Source organism: Macaca fascicularis, chromosome 20 (assembly GCF_037993035.2).
Source record: "Macaca fascicularis isolate 582-1 chromosome 20, T2T-MFA8v1.1".
In the NCBI taxonomy this organism is placed as follows: Eukaryota; Metazoa; Chordata; class Mammalia; order Primates; family Cercopithecidae; genus Macaca; species Macaca fascicularis.
In genome coordinates, this window is record NC_088394.1 from 65,842,468 (window position 1) to 65,856,427 (window position 13,960).

General features: G+C 47.4%; 1 protein-coding gene across 1 annotated transcript in view; it reads left to right on the forward strand.

Moving 5' to 3' along the window:
* WWP2 (WW domain containing E3 ubiquitin protein ligase 2) overlaps window positions 1–13,960 on the forward strand; it is a 214,490-nt gene that overhangs the window by 1,203 nt on the left and 199,327 nt on the right. The gene's annotated exons all lie outside the window — the stretch shown is intronic.

Here is a 13,960-nt window from a genome sequence, read left to right on the forward strand (position 1 = left end):
CCAACTCCCGACTTTAGGTGATCCTAGCAGCTCAGCCTCCCAAAGTGCTGGGATTACAGGCATGAGCTACCGCGCCGGGCCCCATCATGACATTTTTGCATTCATTTTGATGCAACAAGAGAGGACTGTGTATTTACGAATTATTTTGGGAGGCCTAGGCAGGAGGATCACTTGAGCCCAGGAGTTTGCAATAAGCCTGAGCAACAAAGTGAGACCCCATCTGACAAAATAGTATAAAAGGACCTTTTAAAAAAGGGCTAGGCAGCCCTGTCCAATAGAACTTTTCCTATCTGTGCTGCCCAAGTAAGGTAGCAGCAAGCTTCAAGTAGCTATTGAGCACTGGAAATGTGGCCAGCAGCCAGGCGTGGTGGCAGGCGCCTGTGGTCCCAGCTACTCAGGATCTAAGGGGAAAAGATCACTTGAGCCCAGGAGTTCACGGCCGCAGTGGTGCACTTAAAAAAATAGGAAAAAAAAAAAAGTGGCCAGTGGACTGAGGAAGTGAAGTTTTAATTTTAATTACATTGGTTTTTTAAAACTTTATTTTTTGAGGCAGAGTTTTGCTGTGTTGCCCAGGCTGGAGTGTAGCGGCAGGTTCTTGGCTCACTGCAATCTCCATCTCCACAAGCAATTCTTGTGCCTCAGCTTCCCGAGTAGCTAGGACCACAGGCATGTGCCACCACACTCAGCCACGTTTTGTATTATTAGTAGAGATGGGTTTCACCATGTTGGCCAGGTTGGTCTCCAACTCCTGACCTCAGGTGATCCACCCACCTCGGCCTCCCAAAGTGCTAGGATTACAGGCATGTACCACTGCGCGTGGCCTTAATTAATTTAAATTTAGATAGCCAAATGTCACTAGTGTCTGGAAAGACCTGAGCTGATTCAGATCGAGGCCGCAGTGTGCTGGCTAGTCTATCTCCCACTCTTCTAGTGAGATTGTTTTCTCGATCTCCAGTCTCCCCAACCCATCTGGAGGTGGGGCTCAAAGCCCCAAACCTCGAGTGTCATATTCGGTCTTTGGTTTGCAGCATGACCAGCTCCCATCCTCAGTCATCTTGTTAACATGAACTATATAGGGGCCCACCCCAAGTCATCTCATTTAGCATAAACTGTCAGGAGTGGTCTGAGAGGCCCACAATGAATAAGATGGACATTCCTATCATTTGGGATTTAGAGGCTCAGGGGCATGATGATAGTTCACTGCAGCCTCAACCTTCTGGGGTCAAGCAATCCTCCTGCCCCAGCCTCCTGAGTAGCTGAGACAACAGGTGCATGCCACCATGCCTGGCTGATCTTTATTTATTTATTTTTGGTAGACACAGGGTCTCACTATGGTGCCCAAGCTGCTCTCAAACTCCTGGGCTCATGTGATCCTCGCGCTTTGATCTCCCAAAGTACTGGAGTTACAGGTATGTGCCACCACTCCTGGCCAAATTTGTTACTACACAGTGGTAAAGACAGACATCTGAGGTCGCAGTGAGCCGAGATCGCGCCACTGCACTCCAGCCTGGGTGACAGAGGGAGATCCTGTCTCAAAAGAAAAAAAAAAAAAGAAACTTAGTGGCCAGGCACAGTGGCTCAGGCCTATAATCCCAGCACTTTGGGAGGCTGAAGTGGGTGGATCACTTGAGCTCAGGAGTTGGAGACGAGCCTGGACAACATAGAGAAACCCTGTCTCTACAAAAGAAAAAAGAAAAAAATTAGCTGCACATGGTGGTGCTGCCTGTAGTCCCAGCTACTCAGGAGGCTGAGATGGGTGGATCACCCGAGTCTGGGAAGTCGAGGCTAGAGTGAGCTATGATTGTGCTACTGTACTCCAACCTGGGCAATAGAGTGACACCCTATCTAAAAACAAAAACAAAAAAAAAACAAGAAACCCAAGTGGGTTGATTGGGAAGCACAGGAGCCAGAAGTTAAAATCATGAGGAAGCATCAGTGAAACCACAGGGTGTGGGGCATTCTATAGGACATCCACGCTGGCTTATCCCATGATTCAGTGCTATAAGAAAAATGAAGGAGTGCATATCAGTGAGGACTTTCCAGAGAAACAGAACCAATGGAATTTGTATAAATACATAAAAAGCAATATATTGCTGGGTACAGGGGCTCAAACCTTGTGATGGTTAATATTGAATGTCAACTTGATTGGATTGAAGGATGCAAAGTATCGATCCTGGGTGTGTCTGTGAGGGCGTTGCCAAAGGAGATTCACGTTTGAGTCAGTGGGCTGGGAGAGGCAGACCCACCCTCAGTCTGGGTGGACACCATCTAATCAGCTGCCAGTGCGGCCAGAATACAAAACAGGCAGAAAAACGTGAAAAGACTAGACTAGACCTGGCGCCATGGCTCACGCCTGTAATCCTAGCACTTTCGGAGGCCAAGACGGGTGGATCACTTGAAGTCAGGAGTTCAAGACCAACCTGGCCAATATGGCAAAACCCATCTCTACTAAAAATACAAAAAAATTTAGCTGGGTGTTGTGGTGCATGCCTGTAATCCCAGCTGCTCGGGAGACTGAAGCAGGAGAATAGCTTGAACCCAGGAAGCAGAGGTTGTGGTGAGCTGAGATCACACTGCTGTACTCCAACCTGGGAGACAGAGTGAGACTCACCTCACCAAAAAAAAGAAAAAAAAAAAAATGGCTAGACTGGCCTAGCCTCCCAGCCTACATCTCTCTCCTGTGCTGGATGCTTCCTGCCCTCCAACATCAGACTCCAAGTTCTTCAGCTTTGGGACTCGGACTGGCTTCCTTGCTCCTCAGCTTGCAGATGGCCTATTGTGGAACCTTGTGATCATGTGAGTTGATGCTACATGTCTATCTTATTAGTTCTCTCCCTCTATAGAAACCTGACTAATCCACACCTGTAATCCCAGCACTTTGGGAGGGCAAGGCAGGCGGATCCCTTGAGGCCAGAAATTTGAGACCAGCCTGGGCAACGTAGTGAGACCCCATCTCTACAAAACATAATTTTAAATAAAATTAGCCAGGTGTGGTAGTGTGTGTCTATAATCCCACTCACTTGGGAGACTGAGGTGGGAGGATTGCTTGAGCCCAGACAGTGAAGGCTGCAGTGAGCCAAAGATCTCCCCATTGCACTCCAGTTTGGGTGGCAGAGTGAGATCCTGCCTAAAAAAAAAAAAAGCCAGGTGCGATGGCTCACGCCTGTAATCCCAGCACTTTAGGAGGCTGGGGTGGGCAGATCACTTGAGATCAGGAGTTTGAGACTAGCCTGGCCAACATGGTAAAACCCCATCTCTACTAAAAATATGAAAATTAGGTGGGCGTGGTGGCATGTGCCTGTAATCCCAGCACTTTGGGAGGCCAAGGCGGGCAGATCACGAGGTCGGGAGTTTGAGACCAGCCTGGCCAACATGGTGAAACCCCGTGTCAACTAAAAATACAAAAATTAGCTGGGCATGATGGTACATGCCTGTAGTCCCAGCTACTCGGGATGCTGAGGCTGGAGGAGAATTGCTTGAACCCAGGAGGTAGAGGTTGCAGCAAGCCGAGATCATGCCACTGCACTCCAGCCTGGGCAACAGAGGGAGACTCCATCTCAAAAAAAAACGAAAAGAAAGCTATGTTTTATGAGGGATCGGCTCGTTTGACTCTGGAGGCTGAGATGTCACACGATCTGCTGTGTGTAAGCAGGAGACCAGGGAAAGCTGGTGATGTGGTTTTGGTCCAAACTCAAGAGTGAGAACCAGGGGAGCCAGCGTTGCGAGTGCCACTCCCAGTCCAAAGGCCCAAGGACCGGGAACACCAATGCCTAAGAGCAAGAGAAGATGGTGTCCCATCTTAAGAAGAGAGCGAGCCCGCTGACCCGGCCGCCTCCTTTCTATTGTACTCAGGCCCTCGGTGGCGTGGATGATGCCTGCCCACCTTGGTGAGGGCGATTTTCCTTACTCAGCCTGCCAATCCAAGTGCTCATCTCTCCCAGGAACGCCCTCCCAGACACACTAGAAACAATGTTCCACCAGCAATCTGAGCAGTCCTTGCCCAGACTGACATGTAAAATTAACCATCAGTTAATTGTGTTAAAGAATATGAGAGATGTAACAAAACAAGCACATGTCATATGCAGACATTGTTTGGATCTTGATGCAAACAAAAAACTATAAAAAGACATCTTTGGACAGGCGCAGCGGCTCACACCTGCAATCCCAGCACTTTGCGGGGCAGAGATAGGCAGATCACCTGAGATCAGGAGTTCAACACCAGCCTAGACAACATGGTGAAACCCCATCTCTACTAAAAATACAAAAATTAGCCAGTTGTGGTGGTGCACACCTGTAATCCCAGCTACTGAGGAGGCCAACACACGAGAATCCCTTGAACCTGGGAGGTGGAGGTTGTAGTGAGCTGAGATTGTGCCGCTGCACTCCAGCCTGGGCGACAGAGCAAGATTCTGTCTCAAAAAAAAAAAAAAGATATCTTTGAGAAAATTGCAGAACAGATATTAGATGATATTTAGTTAGGTATGATTGTTTTTGTTTTTTTTTTTTTGAAATCAGTTAAACATGCATATTGAAGTGTCTAGAGGTAAAATGAAATTATGTCATGGCTTTGCCTTAAAATATTTCAAAAACAACAGATTGGCAGAATGTTTCTGAGTATTGAAACAGAATGTATGGTACGTGGGGATTCATTATTTTATTCTTAATTCCATGTGTGTAAATTTTTCCAGTGTAAAACGTTTTACAGTGGTGGTGTGCTCTTGTATTCCCAACTACCCGGGAGGGGGAGATCTCTTTAGCCCAAGAGTTCAAGGCCAGCCTGGGCAACATAGTGAGACCCTGTCTCTTAAAAAAAAAAAAAATTACCTGTGCCGTGGCTCACGCCTGTAATCCCAGCACTTTGGGAGGCCGAGACGGGTGGATCACGAGGTCAGGAGATCGAGACCATCCTGGCTAACACGGTGAAACCCTGACCCCACTAAAAATACAAAAAAATTAGCCAGGCGTGGTGGCGGGCGCCTGTAGTCCCAGCTGCTGGGGAGGCTGAGGCAGCAGAATGGTGTGAACCCGGGAGGCGGAGCTTGCAGTGAGCCGAGATCACGCCACTGTACTCCAGCCTGGGTGACAGAGCGAGACTCTGAAAAAAAAAAAAAACAACACAACAAAACATTTTACACAAAGAAAAAGAAACTAGGCTGTGTATTTGAAGTTTTTAAATAAGCATTTTATTTTTGAATAGTTCAAAATGTACAGGAAAATTGCAATGCTTACATTTACATAATATTTACATAAATGTGAAATGTACATTTATCAAAACTATGAAATAAACTAAATATTTTAGTCTCACTGAGCTCTGATTCTCACATCTGTAGAAGGAGAATTGAGACTATTAGTTTTGTTTTTACTTTTTAATTTTAGTTATTGAAGTAATAGATAAATTATCTTTTAAAAAATATTTTTAATTTAATCTAAAGCTTGTATAAAATTTTAAAAGTCACATAATTTCCTGAGGCTTATGATAAACAGCATCCCATACTCCAACCTTCCTGAATTGTCTCCTTCCCAAAACTTTTTTTTTTGAGACAGAGTCTCTCTCTGTCATCCAGGCTGGAGTGCAGTGGTGCGATCTCAGGTTCAAGCGATTCTCCTGCCTCAGCCTCCCAAGAAGCTGGGATTACAGGTGCCCGTCACCATGCCCAGCTAACTTTTGCACTTTTAGTAGAGATGAGGTTTCACCATGTTGACCAGGATGGTCTCAAACTCCTGACCTCAAGTGATCTGCCCACTTTGGCCTCCCAAAGTTCTGGGATTACAGGGGTGAACCACCACACCTAGCCCCAACATTCTTTTTAGTGGTGCCTTGTGGTATTTACCTCCACATTTCTAAGTAATATGCTGGTTTTTGGCCGGGCGCGGTGGCTCAAGCCTGTAATCCCAGCACTTTGGGAGGCCGAGACGGGTGGATCACGAGGTCAGGAGATCGAGACCATCCTGGCTAACACGGTGAAACCCCGTCTCTACTTTAAAAATACAAAAAACTAGCCGGGCGAGGTGGCGGCGCCTGTAGTCCCAGCTACTTGGGAGGCTGAGGCAGGAGAATGGCGTGAACCCGGGAGGCGGAGCTTGCAGTGAGCTGAGATCCGGCCACTGCACTCCAGCCTGGGCGGCAGAGCGAGACTCCGTCTCAAAAAAAAAAAAAAAAAAAAGTAATATGCTGGTTTTTATTTATCATTTTTAGACATTATTCATATCTACTATGAAAGATGAGAATAAGCACTTTAACTTTTCTCCTTTTCCCCTCACTTTCACCTTTTCTCCTTTTCTTCCCAATATGGCAATATCCAAATTTTTGGCTAAATCAATATTTAGGTTTTATTTATGCTATTGTAACAATGAGCCATGCAGTGAATTATATTTACATTTCCTTTTTCCTACAACCTTTTGTTTTCCTAGGGTTAATAATTGCCTCTTGTTTCTTTTTCTTTTGAGATGGAGTCTCGCTGTGTCACCAGGCTGGAGTGCAGTTATGCTCTCTCAGCTCACTGCATCCTCTGCCTCCTGGGCTCAAGCATTTCTCCTCCCTTAGCCTCCAGAGTAGCTGGGATTACAGGCACACACCACCATGCCGAGCTAATTTTTGTATTTTTAGTAGAGACAGGGTTTCACCATGTTGTCCAGGCTGGTCTCGAACTCCTGACCTCAAGTGATCTGCCCACCTTGGCCTCCCAATGTGCTGGGATTACAGGCATGAGCCATTGCGCCTGGCCTTCTCATTAGTTTTCTATGCCACCAGCACTAATTGTTCCCAAACCATCTAAATTGTAAAAAACAAATAAGCACACCCTGTCCCCCAAGTTGCAGTGCAGCGATGTGATCATAGCTCACTGTAGCCTGGAACTCCCACACTCAAGTGATACTGTCATATCAGCCTCCTGAGTAGCTGGGACTACAGGCGCTCACCACCATGCCTGGCTGATTCTTAAATTTTTTTTTTTTTTTTTTTTTTTGGTGGGGAGGGGACGGAATCCCACCCTGTCGCCTAGGCTGGAGTGCAGTGGTGCTATCTTGGCTCACTGCAACCTATGACTCCTGGGTTCAAGTGATTCTCTTGCCTCAGCCTCCCAAGTAGCTGTGATTACAGGCACATACCACCATGCCTGGCTAATTTTTTTGTATTTTTAGTAGAGACGGGGTTTCACCATGTTGGCCAGGCTGGTCTGGAACTCCTGACCTCAGGTGATCAACCTGCCTTGGCTTCCCAAAGTGCTGGGATTACAGGTGTGAGCCACTGCACCAGCCTATATATATTTTTTTTTTTTTTTGAGACAGTGTTTTTCTCTTGTTGCCTAGGCTGGAGTGCAGTGGCGCAATCTCAGCTCACTGCAACCTTTGCCTCCCCGGTTCAAGCGATTCTCCTGTCTCAGCCTCCCAAGTAGCTAGGATTACATGCGCCACCACAACCAGCTAATTTTGTATTTTTGGTAGAGACAGGGTTTCTCCACGTTGGTCAGGCTGGTCTCAAACTCCCAACCTCAGGTGATCCGCCCACCTTGGCCTCCCAAAGTGCTAAGATTACAAGTGTGAGCCGCCACGCCCAGCCCTAGCCTGATTTAAACATTTTTCTCTTTTTGTAGAGAAGTTATCTCCCTAGGTTGCTCAGGCTGAGCTCAAACAGTATGCCCAACTCTGCCTCCCCACGTGCTGGGATTACAGGTATACACCACTGTGCCTGGTCTACTTTTCATTTGGCCAAACATCAGGTTTCTTATCAGTTTCATTTTTCTAGAAAAAGTCTTCCTGGAAGCCTTCTCTCCCAATGTGGGCTCATCGTTCTCTAGGTTTGCTGCACTGCTGTCTTTCTGGGGTTCTTTTTGCCTCTCTCTTATATTGGATCTTATATTTCTTCTTTGGTTTTCTCCTCCCCCACTTTTTTTTTTTTCTGGATTACATTCTCCAGTAGTTCCCTAAGAAAGAATAAGTGAGGCCAGGTGCAGTGGCTCACGCCTATAATCCCAGCACTTTGGGAGGCCGAGGCGGGTGGATCACTTGAGGTCAGGAGTTTGAAGTCAGCATGGCCAACATGGTGAAATCCTGTCTCTACTATAAAACTACAGAAATTAGCTGGGCATAGTGGCACATACCTGTAATTCCTGCTACTCAGGAAGGCCGAGGCAGGAGAATCACTTGAACCCGGGAGGTGGAGGTTAGAGTGAGCCGAGATCGCGCCACTGCAGTCCAGTCTGGGCAACAGAGCCAGACTGTCTCAAAAGAGAAAAGAAAAAAAAGGATAAGTGGAAATAAGTTTTCTGATGCATCCTGTATCTGACTGTTTGGCTGTGTGTAGAATTCTAGGTTGAAAATTGTTGCCTCTTGGAATTTTGAAGGCATCGATCTATGTTCTCTAGTTTTCAGGGAGAATTTCTTACCACTTGCTTCCTGACCATTTGGATGTGATCTGCTTTTTCTCTCCATAAGCACCAGAGGTCTTTGTATTCTGTCTGTCCTAGCTTATCAATCTTCTCTCTTTTTTTTTTCTTTTTTTTTGAGATAGAGTCTCTTTCTGTTGTTCAGACTGGAGTACAGTTGTGCAATCTCAACTCACTGCAGCCTCTGCCTCCTGGGTTCAAGTGATTCTCCTGCCTCAGCCTCCCAGGTAGCTGGGATTACGGGCATGTGCTACCACCACGCCCAGCTAATTTTTTGTATTTTTCAGTTAAGATGGGTTTTATCCTGTTGGCCAGGCTGGTCTGGAATTCCTGACCTCAAGTGATCCGTCCACCTCAGCCTCCCAAAGTGCTGGAATGACAAGCATGAGCCACCGCGCCTGCCCTATACCCCCTGCTTTTTTTTTTTTTTTTTTTTTTTTAAAGACAGAGCCTCACTGTCGCCCATGTTGGAGTGCAGTGGTGAGATCTCGGCTCATTGCAGCTTTGACCTCCCCTGGTTAAGCAATCCTCCCACCTCTGCTTCCCAAGTAGCTGGGATTAACAAGCGCCCACCACCATGCCTGGCTAATTTTTGTATTTTTAGTAGAGACAGGGTTTAACCATGTTGGTCAGGCTGGTCTTGGACTCCTGACCGCAGGTGATCCACTCACCTCAGCCTCTTAAAGTGCTGGGATTACAAGCATGAGCCACCGTGCCCGGCCTTAACCTTTGTTTTTTTTTTCTTTTTTTTTTTTGAGATGGAGTCTTGCTCTGTCACCCAGGATGGAGTGCAGTGGTGCGATCTCGGCTTACTGCAACCTCTGCCCCCCAGGTTCAAGTAAATCTCCTGTCTCAGCCTCATGGGTAGCTGGAATTATAGGCGTGCACCACCAGGCCCAGCTGATTTTTTTTGTATTTTTAGTAGAGACGGAGTTTCACTATGTTGGCCAGGCTGGTCTCAAACTCCTGACCTCGGGCAATCTGCCCGCCTCAGCCTCCCAAAGTGCTGGAATTACAGGCGTGAGCCACTGCGCCTGGCCAACCTTCTATCAGTTGTGTTTTTGGTGTCACATTTAAGAAACCATTGCCTGGCCGGGCGCGGTGGCTCAAGCCTGTAATCCCAGCACTTTGGGAGGCCGAGACGGGTGGATCACGAGGTCAGGAGATCGAGACCATCCTGGCTAAGACGGTGAAACCCCGTCTCTACTAAAACATACAAAAAAAAAAACTAGCCGGGCGAGGTGGCGGGCGCCTGTAGTCCCAGCTACTCGGGAGGCTGAGGCAGGCTGAGGCAGGAGAATGGCGTGGACCCGGGAGGCGGAGCTTGCAGTGAGCTGAGATCCGGCCACTGCACTCCAGCCTGGGCTACAGAGCGAGACTCCGTCTCAAAAAAAAAAAAAAAAAGAAACCATTGCCTAACCCAAGGTAATGAAAATTTATATGTATGTGTTTTTATAAGAGTTCTATAGTTTTTGCTCTTTTATTTAGGTGTATGATCCCCTTTGAGTTAATTTCTGTGTGTGGTGTGAGGTAGGGAATAACATCCCCATTTTACAAATAAGGAGACTGAGACAACAATTGGTTATGTGACTTGTCTGTGGTTACACAGCCACTCAGTGATGTTGTTCAGAATTTGTACCCAGGCCATTGGGCTCCACAGTCAGCTGCCAGCCCCTAACTTGTTCTCAGAGCTAGAGTAAGAATTCTTGAGTTTCATTCACAGTCAGCCGCTAATGCTCTTCTCTGTCTTCATGGTTTCTTCCAGCTTTAATTTGCTCTCAGTACTAAGACCGTACATTTCCCCTGGTCTTTTCTGAAGCAGGCCTCTATCCCAGGAGTATGTACCAGGTATTATGTATCAACTGAAAACAGTGTCCTCAGGGTCCCACTCTGTTCCCAGGGAGCAGGCCAGGACCTCATAGCTGTAGGAAGCTTTGTTGTCTTCATTATCTAGAAATTAAAAGCCGGAAGTACAATAATTCTCAGGAGTCCTCTCTCCTTCTGATGAAAGAACACAAACATCCTCATGAGCCACCTGCTAATGCATGATGTCCTCCTGGGTGGCTGCTTTTCTGCACAAGAAGTCTCCAAAGCCCCTTTTCTTTTCTCTGTGCTGTGGATGATGGACTTTGTACATTAGCTCAGAGCCATTTTTGAGCCTGTCTGGGGACCTGGGTATCTTTTGTCCTCAGTGGTTCCTGTGGATACCAGCCAAGTATTCCTGGGGGGAAAAGGTTCTTGGTATTAGGGTAGAAGAGATTCTTCTACTAGAAACCCTATCCATCCCTTCCTGTCCTCCTACCCACCACTGCTATGGCTATTTCATAGCACTCACACCACTGTGTTGGGCTTCCTGTGTTTTAGTGTGTCCTGCTCTAATTTCTTTAAGTTATGTTTTGCCTGAATTAGACCATCCTTTATTGGGCTTAGAACACTCTGGTTAAACTGAAATTTCTGCCAGGCACAGTGACTCACTCCTATAATCCCAGCACTTTGGGAGGCCGAGGCAGGTGGATCACCTGAGGTGAGGAGTTTAAGGCCAGCCTGGCCAACATGGTAAAACCCCATCTTTACTAAAAATACAAAAATTAGCCATGTGTGGTGGTGTACGCCTATAGTCCCAGCTACTCGGGAGGCTGAGGCAGGAGAATCGCTTGAACCTGGGAGACAGAGTTTGCAGTGATCCGAGATTGTGCCAATGCACTCCAGCGTGGGCAACAGAGTAAGACTCCATCTCAAAAAAAAAAAACCCCAGGCCGGGCGCGGTGGCTCAAGCCTGTAATCCCAGCACTTTGGGAGGCCGAGACGGGTGGATCACGAGGTCAGGAGATCGAGACCATCCTGGCTAACACCGTGAAACCCCGTCTCTACTAAAAATACAAAAAACTAGCCGGGCGAGGTGGCGGGCGCCTGTAGTCCCAGCTACTCCGGAGGCTGAGGCAGGAGAATGGCATAAACCCGGGAGGCGGAGCTTGCAGTGAGCTGAGATCTGGCCACTGTACTCCAGCCCGGGCTACAGAGCAAGACTCCGTCTCAAAAAAAAAAAAAAAAAAAAAAAAAAAAAAAAACCCAAAAACCAAACAAACAAACACAACAAAACCCTAAAATTTCTCTCAAAAAGGACATTCGTTTGTTCTGAAGAGAGACTTGATTCAAGGCAGCAAATTGAGTATTTTTTTTTTTTTTCCCGGAGACTTGCTCTGTCGCCCAAGCTGGAGTGCCGTGGTGTGATCTTGGCTCACTGTAGCCTTGACCTCCCGGGCTCAAGTAAATCTTTCTGCCTCAGCCTCCCAAGTAGCTGGGACTATAGGGACATGCCACCATACCCAGCTTACTTTTTGTAGAGATGGGGTTTCACCATGTTGCCCAAGCTGGTCTCAAACTCCTGAGCTCAAGCTATTTGCCTGCCGAGGCCTCCCTCCCGAAGTGTTGGGATTACAGGCATGAGCCACTGAGCCTGGCCTGTAGTTGTTTTTGCAATCTATTTAGAACCTGATTCGAGTCTGTATCTTTCTACTATTGAACCCCCAAATCAAAGATTTCATTACAGCCAAATAATATGATGTCACATTCAATTAAAATAATCATGTGCTAGAATCTTGGGTTTTTGAGATTAGTTGTTTATTTACTTATTTATATTTGAGAGATAGGGTCTTGCCCTATCATCCAGACTGAAGTGCAGTGGTGCAATCATAGCTTACTGCAGCCTCGAACTCCAGGGCTCACACCATCCTTTCACTTCAGCTTCCCAAGTAGCTCACATTACAGGTGGGAGCCACCATGCCCAGCTGGTCATTATTTTTAAAAAATTTTTATTTATTTATTTTTGAGACACAGTCTTGCTCTTTTGCCCAGCCTGGAGTGCAGTGGCACCATCTTGGCTTACTGCAACCTCTGCCTCCCGGGTTCAAGCGATTCTCCTGTCTCAGCCTCCTGAGTAGCTGAGATTACAGGCACATACTACCAGGCCTGGCTAATTTTTGTATTTTTTAGTAGAGACGGGATTTCAGCATGTTGGCCAGGCTGGTTTCGAACTCCTGACCTCGACTGATCCACCGGCCTTGGCCTCCTAAAGTGCTGAGATTACAGGCGTGAGCCACCATGGCCAGCCTGGTTGTTTGATTATTCTTATTTTTATCTCTAGCTATCTATCTATGAATGACAGTCTCGCTGTCGCCCAGGCTAGAGTGCAGTGGCATCATCTCAGCTCACTGCAACCTCTGCCTCCCGGGTTCAAGCGATTTTCCTGCCTCAGCCTCCTGAGTAGCTGGGATTACAGGTGCCCGCCACCACACCCAGCTAATTTTTGTATTTTTAGTAGAGACGGGGTTTCACCATGTTGGCCAACCGTGTAGCTAGGACTACAGGCATGCGCCATCATGCCTGGCTTTTTTTTTTGTATTTTTAGTAGAGATGGGGTTTTGCCATGTTAGCCAGGCTGGTCTCAAACTCCTGACCTCAAGTGATCCACCCACCTTGGCCTCCCAAAGTGCTGGAATTACAGGAGTAAGCCACTGTGCCATGACTTTTTTTTTTTTTTGAGACAGAGTCTTGCTCTGTCACCCAGGCTGGAGTTTGGTGGCAGGATCTCAGCTGCAACCCCGTCCTCCTCCTGAGCCCAAGTGATCCTCCTACCTCAGCCTCCCAAGTAACTGGGACTACAGGCAGAACCATGTGCAACTAATTTGTTTCACTCATTTTTGTTTGCGGGGTTTCGCTATGTTGGCCAGGCTAGTATTGGACTCCTGAGCTCAAGTGATCTGCCCACCTCAGCCTCTCAAAATGCTGGGATTACTGGTCTGAACCACTGCGTCCAGGCAGGCAGTTTTTCTTCTTTCGAGACACGGTCTCTGTCACCCAGGCTGGAGTGCAGTGGCGTGATCTCAACTCACTGCAACCTCACCCTCTCGGGCTTAAGCAATTCTCCCACCTCAGCCTCCCAAGTAGCTGGGACTACACGTGTGTATCACCATACCTGTTAATTTTTGCATATTTTGTAGAGATGGGTCTCACTATGTTGCCCAAGTTGGTCTCAAGTTCCTGGACTTGAGGGATACTCCCACTTTGGCCTCCCAAAGTGTTGGGATCATAGGCGTGAACCACAGCACCCAGTCCATGACTTTTTGTTTTTGAGATGGACTCTCGTTCTTATTGCCCAGGCTGGAGTTCAACAGCACGATCTCGGCTCACCACAGTCTCTGCCTCCCGGGTTCAAGCGATTCTTCTGCCTCAGCCTCCCAAGTAGCTGGGATTACAGGCACCTGCCACCACGCCCAGTTGTGTGTGTTTAGTAGAGAAGGGGTTTCTCCATGTTGCTCAGGCTAATCTTGAACTCCTGATCTCAGGTGATCCACCCACCTCGGCCTCCCAAACTGCCAGGATTACAGGCGTGAGCCACCGTGCCTGGTCCAACACTTTCTAAAATTACATGAGGCCTGGCGTGGTAGCTCACGCCTGTAATCCCAGCACTTTGTGAGGCCAAGGCAGGCAGATCACCTAAGGTCAGGCATTTGAGAACAGCCTGGCCAACATGGCAAAACCCCATCTACCAAAAAAAAAATCCCTGGGCGTGGTAG